Raw genomic sequence first — 15,820 nt, forward strand, 5'->3', positions numbered from 1 at the left:
AGTTAAAATGACAGGAGTTGAAAATGCAAACTGCTGAGAATGTCCAGGGCACAGTTAGTCTGGACTTCCCACAGTTGGCCTGATTTCACTACTTTCACCTAAATATTTTTCTCATTGTCGTCTCCCAGGTAGTTGTTACAGGGGTGTCCATGTGCTATACTTTTCTGAGTTCCCCTTCCATAGTGATCCAGGGCATGTGGAGAATAAGGGGAAGGAACATCTTTTCCTCTCCCTAACTTTAGATGTAAGAAGCTCTTTCTGTGAGAAAGGCTGTTGAAGCAGGATTGGGAATACAGAACTAGACTAAAACTGTTGGAAATGGAGAATGGAGACAGAGAGGAGGGTTTATGCCCCCGGACTACCTGGGAAAGATTTCTGTGTATAAGAAACATCTGAAACCATGAATTCAGAATGTTTTCTGAATTATTTTGTTTCAATTAACCTTTTTCCCATTGCCACATTGAGTTCAGGTAGGAGAATGAAGACTGGGCAATCTATATTTGGACACTAGATAATGATTCCACCTTTCTTTCTCATGGAATTCTTGTCTAACCAGTGACATCCTTCTGAGGGGGAGGCTTTGCATTCTGGGAGTTCAATTTCTATGAGCTAGAATAGAACCTCTTGGATTACAGTCTCCAGGACTTGGGTACTGGGACCTTAAGGAGGGAGTAAAGGCTCATTCTTGGTTGTAATTCAGACTAGGTGCATCATGGATGGAGAATTCCAAAAGTTTTTGCTTTTGATTTGATGAAGGGATACTGAGTACTCAATACTGTTGCCATCATGGCAATCAAAAGGCAAAGCCATAACAATGTTACCTGGGAGGAGAGACGCTGGGTGTCCTTGATTCTGCTGAGAACCTACAATTTTAACATTTATAGAATTATTTTTTAACCTAGCATTTACATCATGCTTTAAAGTTTGCAAAGTGCTTTGCATGTATGATCTCATTTGATCACAGATAGAAAGTTGAAAGGGACTTAGAGGCCTTTGCTTTCAACCCTCTCACTTTATGGATGAGGGAACTGTAATATAGAGAGGTTGAGTAGTCTGACCATTCACACAGCTTAGTAAGTATCAGACACAGGGTTTGAACTCAGGTTTCCTGATTCCAATTCCAATGCAAGACACCAGTCTTCAAGGTTATGAATGCCAAGCACGTGGAATTGGGATTAGAAATATATTTAGCCCCAGAGGACAGAGGATCAATGGGTAAAAGTTGCAAATGTGTCATAGGTGTGCACCCAAGGAATTTTCTTAATTTTTTGAAGATGTACATTTATTGAATACTCAGTCATAAAGGACTTTGCTTCTATTCATCAAGTGAAAGAAACCAAAATTTAAATAAATTCTCATTTAAACTCAAGGCTAGTTAATTATGCTAGAGTATAATATATATAATTTGTCCACTAGGTAATGAAGTCCCCAAACCACTCATAAGTTTCTGTGGGCCAGTATACAGCTGTGCCCCATAAAGTATGTACTCTTCCCTTCCATGACCCCTAATAGATCTCACATGACCTTCTAGAGGAAGAGTTCTTAACTTTTGTGTCATTTACCTCTTTGGAAGTCTGATGAAACCCCTGGGCTCCTACTCAGAAGAATGTTTGTTAATACATAAAGTAAAATGCATGGGTTACAAATGAAACGAATTTTATTAAAATACAGTTAGCAAAATGTATTTTACAAACAGTCACAGACCTCAGCCCTAACTTACAGGATCCTCCATGGGCTGCTTTGGGGATATCTGCTGTGAACGAACATTTCTACAATGTCTACATGATGTGATCCATTGCTTATTGAAAAATGCAATAATCCTTATTTTGAAATTGTGCTATAAATTAGAGCACAAATTCACTTTTATTTTTGAGATGTGTTTCTGGGTACCCTTGACACTCCTGGTATGCATGCCCTTGAGTCACAATTCATCTTGATATGGAGTAAAAATTTCCTAAAAACCAGAATTTTCTAAAAAGTGCAATATACTGATGGGGGAAGAGGAGAAGAGGAAGAAGAAGTTTGTTATGAATGTTTTCCTAGTCTCCTATCCCCTCCTCTGAAGGTCTTCAAGCTACCCACTTTGGGGATAAGTTAGATAAGCAATTATTTTTACAAATAAGTATTAGAGTAGATGACTGCTGAGATACCTTCAAATTCTAAAATCGTGTGGCTGAATTGGGCAAAAACAATTTCCATGAGAGTCATTTCTGAGGTTAATGTTAAAAGGATAGTGCTTATAACTTCCTTAGTATTGAAATTCAACTTATATGTCTGTAATAGCTTGGGTTTCCTTTCATCACTATTTTAGAGGAGAGTTGACTTATGCCCTTTTCAACACTTAAATCTTCTTGTCTTCTAATTGTCTCAAAATTGTTAGCTTTTTAATAATAACCACCAAGTCCTGAAGTATAATATTTCAGATGCTAACCATTAAATTCAGATGATTTGAGTTTTTCCAGTTTTTATGAGCATAGGATAAGCATCTTTAACTGAATATTCATTAGCCTACAGTAACTACTTTGTGCTTTGTTTTCAAGACATGTGATTTCATTAATATTGGGAACTTTCTGTGAGGAAACTCCATCAGTCTATGCTCATCAGCAACTGTTCTGCAATACTTAGACTTAGAGAATACTTTGGGGTGCTGAGGGATTAAGTATGACTTGTCCAACCAGGCTGTGTTAGAGATAATATCTGAATCAACATCTTCCTACCTCAAAGACCCCTACTTTATTTTTACTTTACAAGGATGGGGAACCTACAGCCTGGAGGCCACATGTGGCCCTCAAGCGTGGCCCTTTGAATTAATCTAAACTTCACAGAACAAATCCCTTTGTTCAGTCAAAGGGCCGCACTTGAGGACCTAAAGGGCCACATATAACCTCAAGGCCACAGGTTCCCCATCCCTGTTACACCATGCATCTCAGTGAATTTACATGAAAGGCAAAAATGTCCATAGTATAGAAATATTCACCAATGGACTGACCACTTTTAAAATTAATCTCTCAACTCAAACATCTCTCCCTTGCTTAATGATAGCGTCCATGACACCATCACTAATCTTTTATCCAGACCATCCAAGGTCTTTGTAAGTCTCTTCCTGAATATTAGTGGATTCTTCAAAAGAGAATGTTTGGATATCAAAGGATTAAGACAAGTCCTTTGGAAAACAATATTTTTGCCACAATGCATATGCTTATAATTATGTTGCAAAACTTAAATTTGACTTGAAGGATGTTATGGTATTGTATGATTTTGTCAGGAAAAAATTATGCCTTCCCCTCCCCCCCAAAAAAGCCCTTTAATTGATAGATTATTCTAAAAACTAGTGAAAAAAATGCACTTGTAACATGGATTTTTAAGTGAAAGACAAAACACACTTTTAAAATAATTTTTTTAGTATAAAGTCTCAATCAGACCATTTAAAAAAATATATTTACTGTGAAAAGTTGGTCCCAATTTAAAGTAGATTTATTTTAAGTTACCTTTTTTTGGTATTATTTATCATCAGATAACAAGGCCTGCCTGTACCTTTCAACTATTTTCTTCCCAATTACCATTGCTATCTATCCTGTCAGCAAAAAAAGGATGTGCTCCATATATCTGATGACAGTTAGTCTTCAGCACCTGAACCAAACTAGTGTCTTATCCACAGAATGTTCATGGTTGAACTTCATTATCAAGGAGATGAGGGGTAGGGAGAGGCAGTCTTTTTGATCATCTTCTGAATCTGATAAATCTTATGAAAAGTTTTCCTCTTGTATTTCTCATAAGCTACATCCCTTTGTCACTGAAAATGTCTTGGCTTTGTCCCTGCCTAGACATGCTACTGCTCTATACTTCATCTCTCTCATCTAACTTAGTTTTTACACTTTCTGCCATTACTTTTTATAGGGCCATTCTTTGGCCAATTTTGAATTCAGAGCTGGCTAAAACTTTGAATCTTCCTAGCTTTTCTGACAGTTTCCTTGTTTCATTGTGAGCTTTCTCTCAATTTCTATATTGTCAGGCCTAGAGGCCTAAGGGCTACCCGAGTCTTTCCTTACCTGTCGCAGGTCTTCAGCTGGCCAAACCGGATAAACGTGTGAGAGAAGAGACTTTCCAGAGTCGAACAAGGGTTAGGCTTTATTCAGGGTCTTGGTTACATGTGCAGGGGGAATTCTTCCTCAGGAGAGAGGAGTCCTCCTCCCAAGGAGGCAAAGATCTTACAGTAAGAGAATGGAAGTGGGAGTGGGAGAGGGGAGAGGGGAGAGGGGAGAGGGGCCTTCTGTCCTCTAAGGGCCCCTCAGCGCTAAGAGCGCCTTCAGGCTTTCCTGACCCTACTTAAGCAATCCCGCCACATAGTTTGCACGTGAATACCAGGCATGCTCTCAGCCTTTAGCTAGTAAACAACAGGTGTGCTCAGACCCCGGACCAATCTCAAGGGTGGGATGCTCTCCCCAGCACGTATCCTATGGAGAAGAGGCGGAAACGCACGAGATAGCCGTGTCTCATGCCTCAATTCCCAGCCATTCCCTGGGGGGCCTCATGAGAACTCTGAGGTTAGAAGTCCTCACTTTTACTTACCCGAGACTGTCCACATGGAACTGAGCTTACATCCCCAACACTGTATGAAACTGTTGCTGATCCCGTCTAAGTGTTGGTGCCCTCCCCATGAAAGTTTTTATTTGCTTTGGGTATATTTTATCAACTTATCTGTGTATATATTGTTCTCCCTAAGTAGAGAGAACGTAAGCTCCTTGTGCTGCCTTTGTATCTTCAGTAACTAAAGCAGTGCTTTGCATATAGGGAGTATTTAATGTCTGTTGACAGATATTAATCAATATTAAATTATTTGATAACAAATTATTCAATAATAAAATCAGTCCATAAATCTTTATTAAACACCTACTATGTGCCAAGCACTATATGTGGTTCTCTCCCTCCTCACCTCCATTCCTGAGGGATGGGGGGGAAGGAAAATGCTTTGTGGGTAACAGGAAAGATAAATTCTAAATTTTAGAAATGTGAGTTGAGAAAAGAGAATCTCATAATCACAACCTGCCTGTTTCCTGAATGCCTTTGGGTTATGTTATATCTGCTTACTTTGAGAAAAAGTAAGTTACAAGCACTGCAGGAGCCTGTGCAGCTATGCGAGAGGCTCACACTTCATCAACAAAATTACCACCTACCTAGTTGTATCATACCACAGATATGGACAGTGTTCAATAAATGATGGAGAATAGTAGGAAACATGCCTTGTGAGGTCAGAAGCATAAAAAAATAAAAAGCTATCATGTATATACAGCTTCAAAACTTGCAAATTTTTTTTCTCACTTGATCCTCATAACAACCATGGGAGGTATTATTATCATTAATATTGTTGTTATTATCATCATTTTGATGGGAACACTATCATCATTCCCATTTTATAGGAAAGGAAACTGAGACAGAACCCAATTAAGTGATTGGCCTAGGGTCACACAGCTAGTGAGTGTCTAAGGCATGATTCAACTCAAGTCTTTCAAGTTCAAGTCCAGTGCTCTATTGCCAACTTATTCCATACTAGCTGTAAATTAGGCACTCTTAGGTGAAGTTTACAAAGCTATGGTGACTACAGAAATGTATGGAGTCAAACCATATGCAAGTAGAAGCTCTTTGTGGAGAACACACATGGAAACAAACACAGTGTCCCCAAGACTCAGTTCCCTAACATCTCCCTGCCTTGCTAGAGAGGCAACACTGTATTTAAATGATGTGGTGCCTTTCTAAATTAAAGTCATCATATCTTTTTCCCTAAACAAAAAAAAAATTTAAAAGTATATTCAAGTACAGATGGAAAGAAGGGGGAAATTGATCTGTATCCTCCCTGGTACAAGTTGCTGGAGAGGACAAGTGTAGCTCTCCAGTTCATTTGGAATCCAAATACCAACCCTGACACTGGAATGGTTTCTTCCATATCTAACCTCTGGCAAATGTTTTTATTAAAGGGGGAAAATGCAATTGATTTCCACCTCTTCATTTTGATTTTTGTTGTTGATGAAAAGTAAATTCAAAAACTCAATTACAAGGGAGAGAAAAAAGGAAGTACAGGGTCTGATTGTTCTCCTTCCTTCTCAGAGAGGACTAAAATGACATCATTATGTTGGGGTCAAGGTACAGTACATCTGACTGTGGCTAATCAGAACAATATAAACAAACCCAGAAGGCTCTACCACAGGTCAGGCACAAATAGTCCATACCAACATTTGGGGTAGACATGTCTCTAAATCTGCACATCTCAAATTCTTCTAAGGTACTGTTATGCTGCTTTGCTCATAGAGCACAGGACATTTTCTGATACAGGCATGCCATGCTGGATGGTCCACCTTTTCTGAGGCAGGCATGCCATCCTGGAGGGTCTTGTGCCAATGTCTCCCATGTCTCACAATCAATTCCAAAGTTCTTCAGAGAGGTCTTGAGAGTGTTCTTTTATCAGTTCTTCTGACCTCTATATAAGCACTTGCTTTGTGTGAGTTCTCTATAACAATTTTTCTTTCTTTTGTCAATCTTTTGTCTTTCAGGCAAAAAATACATTTACCATTTAAATAATGTGGCCACTCCATGGATTTGTGATCTCTGCAACAGAGTTTGAATGCTTCAGCTTAAGAAAGGATTTTGGTAACTAGAACCTTATCCTGTCAGGAGATCTTCAAAATCTTCCTGAGACCATTCAAATGGAACTGATTCAGTTTTCTGTCATGGCACTGGTATACTGCCTAGGTTTCACAGGCATACAACAATGAAGTCAGAACAATGGCTCTCGACTTCCAGTTTGATAATCAGTCTAACACCTTTTCTCTCCCATACTTTCCTTTGGAACTTCCCAAACACTGAGCTAGCTCTGGCAACATGTGTGTCAACCTCATCACCTATATATAGATATATAACCCTTGAAAATAGACTGCTAAGATAAAGTGAACTTACTCACAGTATCCAACATTTCTCTATTTGCTGTAACCCATGGCTCCACATATGGATGGTATGGTATTGTCTGGCGTTAACTTGGTGTTAATTGTAAGGTCAAAATTAGCACAAGTGACAGAGAAGCAATCCATACTCTGTTACATCTCAACCTCAGAGGCCACATTGAGTCCACAATCATCTGCAAAATGTTACACACCGACTTGCCCTCTACTTTAGTCTTGGTTTGTAGCCTTTTCCAGTTAAATGATTTACCATCTACAGTTGACCTTGATGCAGGAGTTGACCTTGATTCTGTTTCCATGCTCACTGAAGGTATCTGATAACATCATTGAAAACATCATACTAAAAGGCATGAGAGCAAGAACACAGCAAGGCTTCACTCCAATGGTGACTTCAAAAGCATGAGAGTATCATCCATTATCCATAACCCAAGAAAGAATGCTGTCATGAAAAATATTTATGACCTTCTTCAAACAACCAAATTTTGTCATGATCTTCCACAAACACTCATGATTCTCAGTATCAAAGACCTTAGATCAACAAACATTGTATACAGACCTCCCTTCTGCTCCTGGCATTTCTCCTGGAGTTGTTGGGAAGAAAACACCATACCAACCATTCCTCAGACTTTTCTGAAGCCATACTATCTCTGAAATAGATTCTTGCCTGAAATGACTGAGAGATACGCTCCCAGTGATTGTCACAGGACAACTTATTTCATTTTTCCTTTATAGAGAAGGACAATGAAGGTATCCTTGAACTCCTGAAGGAATCACCTCCTCTTGTCATACAACCTGAAAGATTTCAGTCAGCTCTTGTAAGAGTCATGGACCCCAACCCTTGTAAATTTCAGCTAGAATAGAATCAGCACCAGACACTTTGCCACACAAGAACTTAATTGCATTCCAAACCTCTTCTTCAGTTGGAAGTTCAGCTAAGGAGGGATTGACTTCAAGCTCAAGCTGAATATGTTCATTTAATCTACCAAATTTATATTATAATAAATATTATTTATCATTATAGTATTTATTTATATAATAATAACAATATATTATATTTCATAAAATATATTTACAAATTTTTTTATGTTTGTCTACTGAAATGTTTGCTGCAAAGATGCATCCACAAACTTTTACTCCATTTCGCTAAACAGAAGACAGTGTTGATGATGAGAAGATCATGAGATGCACAAATCTTCAGTAGTATGTGACTCGGGTGCTACTATTTCCAACTCAGTTCCTCCTAAGGATTCCCTCAGTCTGGTAATCTGAGACTACTTTTATGTTACAGTCACCCAGAATTACAAGTTTGTCCTCTTTCAGCACACTGATGATAAGGGTCTCTGAGTTTTCATAAAACTTTTCTTTGACCTCCTCAGGGTTCATCATGGTGACAGCATACATGCTGATGAGGGTGAAATAGCACTTTCCTGCAAGTGGCAATCACATTGTCATGAACCTGTCATTCCCTCTTTTGGGAACGCAGACAAGCTTGTTGATTAGATTATATATGATTACAAAACCTATGCCAGCTTCAGAGCACTCTTCATTTATTGTGGCCACTCCAAACAAAACAAAACAAAACAAGAACCATGTATCCAGATACAATTCCAATAAGCTGGCCTTTATTTGTCAGACTTGTTTCACTCAGGGCTGCTATTTGGATCTGTATCTGCTGAGTTCTCTCACAACAAGAGTTTTTCGTTTTTCAGGTCTACCGTATTTTGTGTTGTCCATAAGTGTGTTCATATCCCATGTGCCTATGGAAAGTGTAACCATCTTTGCAAAAGTTTTTTGTACATTTTGTGTGTGTGTGTGTGTGTGTGTGTGTGTGTGTGTCTTTCTGCCACAGAGTAGGTTCCCCTCCTACCATGGTAAGCACACCAAGGTTAGGCTAGGGGAACCAGGAAATTTTTAAGATATCTTTTCTAGCCCATTCCTCATGCCAGGAAGTGAGTAGTACAGTCCTTTTAAAGAAAAAAAAGCTGCTCAGGCACACAGGGGCCTGCCAAAGCCCACTGCTGCCTCAGTGCAATAAGAAGACAATCCTATGGCTTGGGCCACCTGTGTGCAGGGTTATGACTACAGATCCCAGTGTTTCTACACCTGCTGCTTCATCCCTTGCCCAGCACAACAGGACTTCAAGGTAGGCAAAAATTGTAAAAAAGTCTGGATGGCATCTTTTGACTAACGTATAAATTAGATTTAAGTTAGACAGTTACATGAAGTCATCAGTCTCACTCTCTCTTCCAGAGTCATTGGAGTCTAATGGCAATTCAAAAGTCTAAATGACTGGGGATGGCTCAGGATGTAGTTGCCATCTTTGAAATTTAACCAAGTTCTACGTACTCCACAGCACTTGCTTCTGCCACCTTCATGGCCATTGGAACAAAGTGTTCACATCTGCCTATTTCAACAGAAGTCTTCACATTCTTGGGATAGATACCACTCCAACTTACCAATGAGTTTGTGGTGTTTTGGTTACCCTATCTGCCAAAAATGGTTTATTAGGATGTGGCCACTGTGCATACCACAACTTCTTGGAGCCACAGGTCAGAATTGGGTGAATGCCCCCTGTGCCCTTCCAATCATGATGATGATGATTCCACTTGGGTCTAATCACCAAATTTACCTTGCAATTCAGAGGGGTCAAGAACAGGAGAAAATTCAAAGTATAAGAAGTTTGTGTAGGGTAGATAAGGAGTTATGGGTTAGATACAGTCTTTCCTAGAAAATTATTTAAGTTTAACATTTAAAATGGGGTGGGGACAGAGGGTAGGAGAAGGGTAGGATGATAGAACTCCTGTTCTACCTGTAGCACACACATAGAAACAACTTATAGGGAATGCAAGAAACTAAAAGAATGTTTTCCTACTTGTTGGAGTTTTGATATGTGATACATCTATGCTTATCCCATCTTACTCCCTAAGTCCACACCGGCTTGGCTCAGTTGTTATTTTTGTTTGTTTCTTGTGTTTTCCCCCTCAGAGACTTATTTTTACTACATCTAATGGCTACCCATTCTCTTCCTGCTTCTTGGTTCTTTTGTTTATAGAAATCCGTGCTTGTTCCAAGGCACAACATTAGTATGCCGGCCTTAGGACTTCCTACTGACTGGTGGTCTATTCTCCCTCCTCAGATCCTGAAGGAGGTATGTGGCTTCCATCTCTCTAGAAATCAAAACCTCTCCCCAAATCTCTCCTTTGCTGCTGTAATTAATCATACCAGACAAGGATGTCAGGGCCAATATAAACCAGAAACAGCTTCATGAGTAAAAATAATAATAATAAGCAATTGGGGAACAAATCATTTGTAAAGAAACAGATGCTTAAGGAGCCTGGAATGGGGAGTAGGATCAGTTTCTTTCCCAAAAGGAAAAGACATCCTTCACTAGCTTAACAGACATAGAAACTTTGGATTTATTGCCCTTTAACAGTCAAGAAAGGCAAAGTTATCTTTGCCTATTCTGCAGTCTCATGAGCATACCTCCCCTCCCCCTCTTCAATTCTGAGTTAGAAGGAAAGTCCACTGCTCAACTTCTGATTTCCATCTTCCAAGATGGTCCTAAGGTCATGAAGGAAAGGACAGTGACCATCCATAAACTACCTGATAGTCTTTCTGCACATCCCTCCATATAACAGCCACATGGATCATTGTGACCTTATCTTTTCTGTCTTCCCTTCCCAGCACTCTCTAAAAACAATCACATGATTCTAAGTTAAAAGACATCACTGAACTGGTGAACTCAAGGGCAGCCTATCTTTCTATGGCCACAGCCTTGTGTGCGGATGCCAAAAAAAAAAAAAAAAAGGTGACTACATAACAACGTACCTCCCCCTCTCCTTTCCCAAGATGAGGGACAATGGGCATGAAACACTCCATATTGTCTCCTCTCTCCATCCCCCCTCTCTTTCTCTCCTCTCTTTTCTATTCTCTCCTCTCTTCTCTCTCTCTCCCTCTCTCTCTCTCTCTCCATCTCTCTCTCTCTCTCATTATAACAGATGACTCTACAGGGAGAAGTTGATGGAGGGGTATTTTTGGAAGTGAAGACAATGTACAAACTAAAGAAACCAATACTATAAAAAATAAAGAAAGAAATCTGGAAAGATTATCCATCTTTTTATGAAATCATATTAAATTAGATGTCATATTAGATGCCCTCTGTTTAACAGAGGCTAGGATCAGCAAATGGGATGCCACACCACAGAATGTATAGCTTAGAAAAAGGGATAGAAAATGATAGAGAACAAGATCCAACAATGGTCTAGGGACTAGATCCATGATTTACTGATTCAGAGAACTCCTAAATGAGGGAACTCTCCCCACCCACCACCACCAATGCAGGTATATGCCAATTCAACTTAGAGTCTTAAAGACTTAGAGTCCTAGAATACTGAGTAGTTAAGTGACTTCCCCAGAGTCACAGTGTCAGCATGTGTTGGATGCCAGACTAAATCCAAGTCTTCCTGGCTTCAAGGTCAGTCTTTTGTTCACTATATCAACTGTCTAAGAAGCAACAAAACGAACGTAATTAAAATGATCGTTCAGTTTGGACAGTTCAATGTACCTACTAAAGCTGTATAAAATTGTCTTCTCATACAGTCAAAAAACTCTATGAATTTCCAGTTTTATGGAAAAGGTGTCTGACCAAGAATTAATTTTACTTGATGCATCAAAGGCAGGCTTCTAAATATCCTTCTACTTGCCCATCTCTGAAAGTCTTCATGTGGGACTTGTTTGACCACTTGTAGAGATATCATAGAAGATATTTCTGTATAAGAATGCTTAGACTAACTCACATCTTAAGTCTCTTCCATCAGACAGTCAGTCAACTTGCATTTGTGAAGCTCCTGCTATATGCTAAGCACTGTGCTAATCACTGCAGAATACAAAGAAAAGCAAAACACATCTCTGCCTTCAGGGAGCTCACATTCTAATGGAGAAAAAAACATGTAAACTACTAGGTACATACGAGATAGATATAGGCACAAGTATAGACATAGATATAGATATAGGTATAGGTATAGATGGGCAGCTAGGTGGTTCAGTAGATAGAATGTTAACCCTGGAGTTAGGAAGTCTCATCTTCCTGAGTTCAAATCTGACCTCAGACATTTACTAGTGTGTCCCTGAGCAAATTACTTAACCCTGTTTGCCTCAGTTTCCTCATTTGTAAAATGGGCTGAAGAAGAAAATGCCAAACCACTATAGTATCTTTGACAAGAAAACCCTAAATGGTGACAAGGAGTAGAACATGACTAAAATAACTAAACAACAAAATAGGTATACATAAATACATACATATGTAGATGTGTATGTAGATATGTATATGCATGTATATTTATATATATGTATGTATATATGTATATACATATATGTATAGATAGATATAAGTTAGGCATAGATATAGGCATAAGCATAGATGTACATAGGTTTGGATAAAGATATAGAAAAAGATATGGATAGAAATATAGATTCATGGGAAATTGAAGATAATCTCAGAGTGAAAAATGGACAAGCAATAAAGCAGATGGGAAAAGGTCTCTTGCAGGAGGTACGATTTTACCAGAGACTTCCATAAAACCAGAGAAACCAAGAGAGAGATAAGGAGAGAGAGAATTCTAGAAATGAGGACAGCCAGTAAAAATGCGCACACAGAGTCAGAGATAGAATGTCACTACAAGGAACAACGAGCAGTTTAATGTCACAGGATTGTAATGTACACAGAGAAGAAGAAAGTATGTGAAGATTGTAAAGATCAGAAGATATCAGGCAATGAAGAGCTTTAAAATCCAAATGGAGGCTTGGATATCTGATCCAACTTAGACTACCACGTGGGCCTATATTAATCCCCAATATTTAGACAAACTGCAAGTAAAATTAACATAGAGAGTGACTCCTATGATAGGTGGCTGGTGTTAATAGCCTACTCAGGTCACTGACTGATTAGAATTTGTCACCATCTGGCAGCTATTGGGTCTTTGCAAAATGAAGTGACAGAGCATTTGCCTGTTATAGTCACACCTGGGTGCTTTTGTTTTAACTTTGCCTTTTTTCCTCCTTCATGTTTCCACACTGACAAACAAAATCAGTCACTGAGATAGCACACTGACCTCTGAATCAAGAAGATCTGAATTCAAGTCAAACCTTGGCTCGTACTGGTTTGTAAGCCTGGGCAACTCAGTGCCCTCAGAAAGCTCTAAAGCTATAAATTGCAAAGTAGTTGTAGACCTGCATTGGTAGAAGTTTCCTCATTGGGAGTTCCCTATGCCAATAAAATCACAAGCCTAGTTAAAAAAAAGTTTTCCCCACAACCATTGTGTGTAGTCCAGCAGAGATGAAACATCTGAACTCCACATTCCCATTTTCATCCCTCAGTCAAGCATCAAAAGAAATATTGGTAAAGCATTTGTCAGAATGTCTGCCACAATATCCCTCCCCTCTCCCAATGACAATTCTCCTTTCCTTTCTCCATTCTTCATTGCAGAAGCTGTCTTCCCTGTCTTTCCTCTAGTCCATATTCTCCTCCTACCCCAAATTGTCTTAGTCATAGCATGGATAGCCTATGCCTCTACCATATCTGCTGTGCATGTGCTGTCATTAGTTCACACAATTGTTGGAGAAACAATTTATTATTGTACTAGGCTCTGGGTGACATTGTTTTTATCCTTCCTTTTTGAAGAGGACCAATGACATTACAGGATGATGTCTTGGCTTGTACATGAAATGGATATAAGTGAAGGAGAGTTGCACAAAGTCGTCAGCCTCCCTCTCTCTTCCAGAATTATCAAATTCCAGGATGAATACAAAAGCCAAGACAACTGGGATTTTCTGGGATGCAGTGGAGAACCTTGATATCTTCAATGTCTGACCAAACCCTAAAAGCGCTACAGTACTTGCATCAACCACCTTCATGGTCTTTGGAACAAATTGTTCCCAACTGCCCATACCACTAGGAGGAAGTCTTCACATGTTTGGGGCAGACATGCCACTAACTCCCCACTGGGTTTGAGGCCTGTTAGTTAGCCTCAATCTGATTTAGCCCATCTGTCAAAATGGTTTTATCAGGTGTGGCCACTGTGCATGCTACAGCTTCTTGGAGCCACAGGTGAGAACCCAGTGACAGGTGGACATGAAAGATCAATGAATAACCCTGAAAAGTACTTGGCAAACCCTCATACCAGAGGTGTTAGTCCTCCCTAAACAGAATGAACAGAGGGAATTAAGAATTAAGCTGAGTTGGGGAAGGATACCTACAGAAAGTGAGGCTTTTTTGGGACTTAAGTCAGGGAAGTCAGGAGGTAGAGATGAGAAGGGAGAGTATTCCAGGCATAGGAAAAAGCAAGATAAAAATTCCTGGCACTGAGAAATGAAGTGTCTTGTCTGTGGAACAGTCAGGAGACTAGTGTCACTAGACTGAGGAATATTTGTTGGAGAATGAGACATAAGAAGACTAGAAAGGTAGGATGTGACTGGGTTATGAAGGGTTCTAAATGTCAAGCAATGAATTTTGTATTGGAGGCAATGTAGAAACCTTGTGTTGTCCCAAAGTCTATTTCAGAATGCATTTGAACCTTCATTATCATCATTCATCCCAGGTGCAAAATTGCTAGCAAGGGTTTTGTCTTGGATTACAATAATTCATATTTATATACCACTTTAAAGATTGCAAAAAGGCTTTCCTCTCAAGTGTCCAGTCATAACATATTACAGTAGCATATTAGTAACATATTATAATATATTATAATTATATACGTATAATTATTATATATCATACATTAGTAATATAGTAGAAAAAACCCTGGATTTAGAGCTGAAAGGCCTAGGTTCAAATCTTAGTTCAGTTGCTTACTACTGAATGACCTTGGGCAAGTCCCTTTACCTGGTGTCATGGAAAGAGGATTAGATTTGGAATTGGAAATCCTGGGTTCAAGTCCTGGTCTATTACTTACTGCGTTACCTTGGGTAAATCACTCAATAATCTATCCAGGACTCATTTTCCTCATCTGTAAAGTGAAAGAGGTGGTCTTCTTGGGAATATTCAATGTTCCTCCTAGCTCTGACATTCTGCAATTATGGCAGGAATTCCCAACATTATGACTTTTTACTTTTTTTTGGACTTTGGTCCAGGGCTTATAACCATGCTGGAGCATTCAGAGGCATCACCAGGGCTCTCCAATGGAAATCTCTGCACCCTCCCAAGTAACTTCCATTTTTATGTGACTCATAACTCTGTTGTTCAATCATTTCTTAGTCATAATCAACTCTTCTTGACCCCATTTGTGGTTTTCTTGGCAAAGATCCAGGAGTGGTTTGACATTTCCTTCTCCATCTCATTTTATAGATGAGAAAACTGATGCCAACAGGGTTAGGTGACTTGCCCGGGGTCTCACAAGGCTAGTAAGTATCTGAGGTCAGATTTGAACTCAGAAAGATGACTCCAAGCCCAGCACTCTCTATCCACTGTGCCATCTAGCTGGGACCCTTTTAATACAACATTCCTGCAAAATACACCACCTTTCTGGCTCTGCCAACCACAGACTGAGCCATCAAACAATTAGATGTGCTTTGGAAGAAACCTTTCAGAAAATCACCTTTTATAAGCTAAAAGAATCGGTTTGTAAAACAAATAATCTCTTACTTGTGTTCTTCAAGTTACTCTTCTACTTCTTTAATCAAGTTTTCTCAAACAGAGGCATGTCTGGTGTATGAATCCACTTCACATTGTAAAAATGCTCCTTGCCGAGCTCAGCCCCATGCCCACGATAGAGATCACTGGCAAAATTAAATAAATGGGACATGATATTTTCACATTGCCCTAGTATAAACACTTCAGAAAATTAAATTCTGTTTACTAGGCATTTCAGCTCAGA

General features: G+C 39.3%; 1 long non-coding RNA gene across 2 annotated transcripts in view; it reads right to left on the reverse strand.

Moving 5' to 3' along the window:
- LOC140509271 (uncharacterized) overlaps positions 1-15,820 on the reverse strand; it is a 201,583-nt gene that overhangs the window by 77,778 nt on the left and 107,985 nt on the right. Inside the window, exon 3 of one of the 2 annotated variants that reach the window (XR_011968620.1) lies at positions 15,595-15,722. The exons of the other annotated variant lie outside the window; for it this stretch is intronic. This is a non-coding gene — a long non-coding RNA (uncharacterized lncRNA). Of the gene's footprint in view, positions 1-15,594; positions 15,723-15,820 lie in introns of those variants that run through there. 2 annotated transcript variants of the gene reach the window in all.

The sequence above is a fragment of the Notamacropus eugenii genome, chromosome 5 (assembly GCF_028372415.1).
Source record: "Notamacropus eugenii isolate mMacEug1 chromosome 5, mMacEug1.pri_v2, whole genome shotgun sequence".
In the NCBI taxonomy this organism is placed as follows: Eukaryota; Metazoa; Chordata; class Mammalia; order Diprotodontia; family Macropodidae; genus Notamacropus; species Notamacropus eugenii.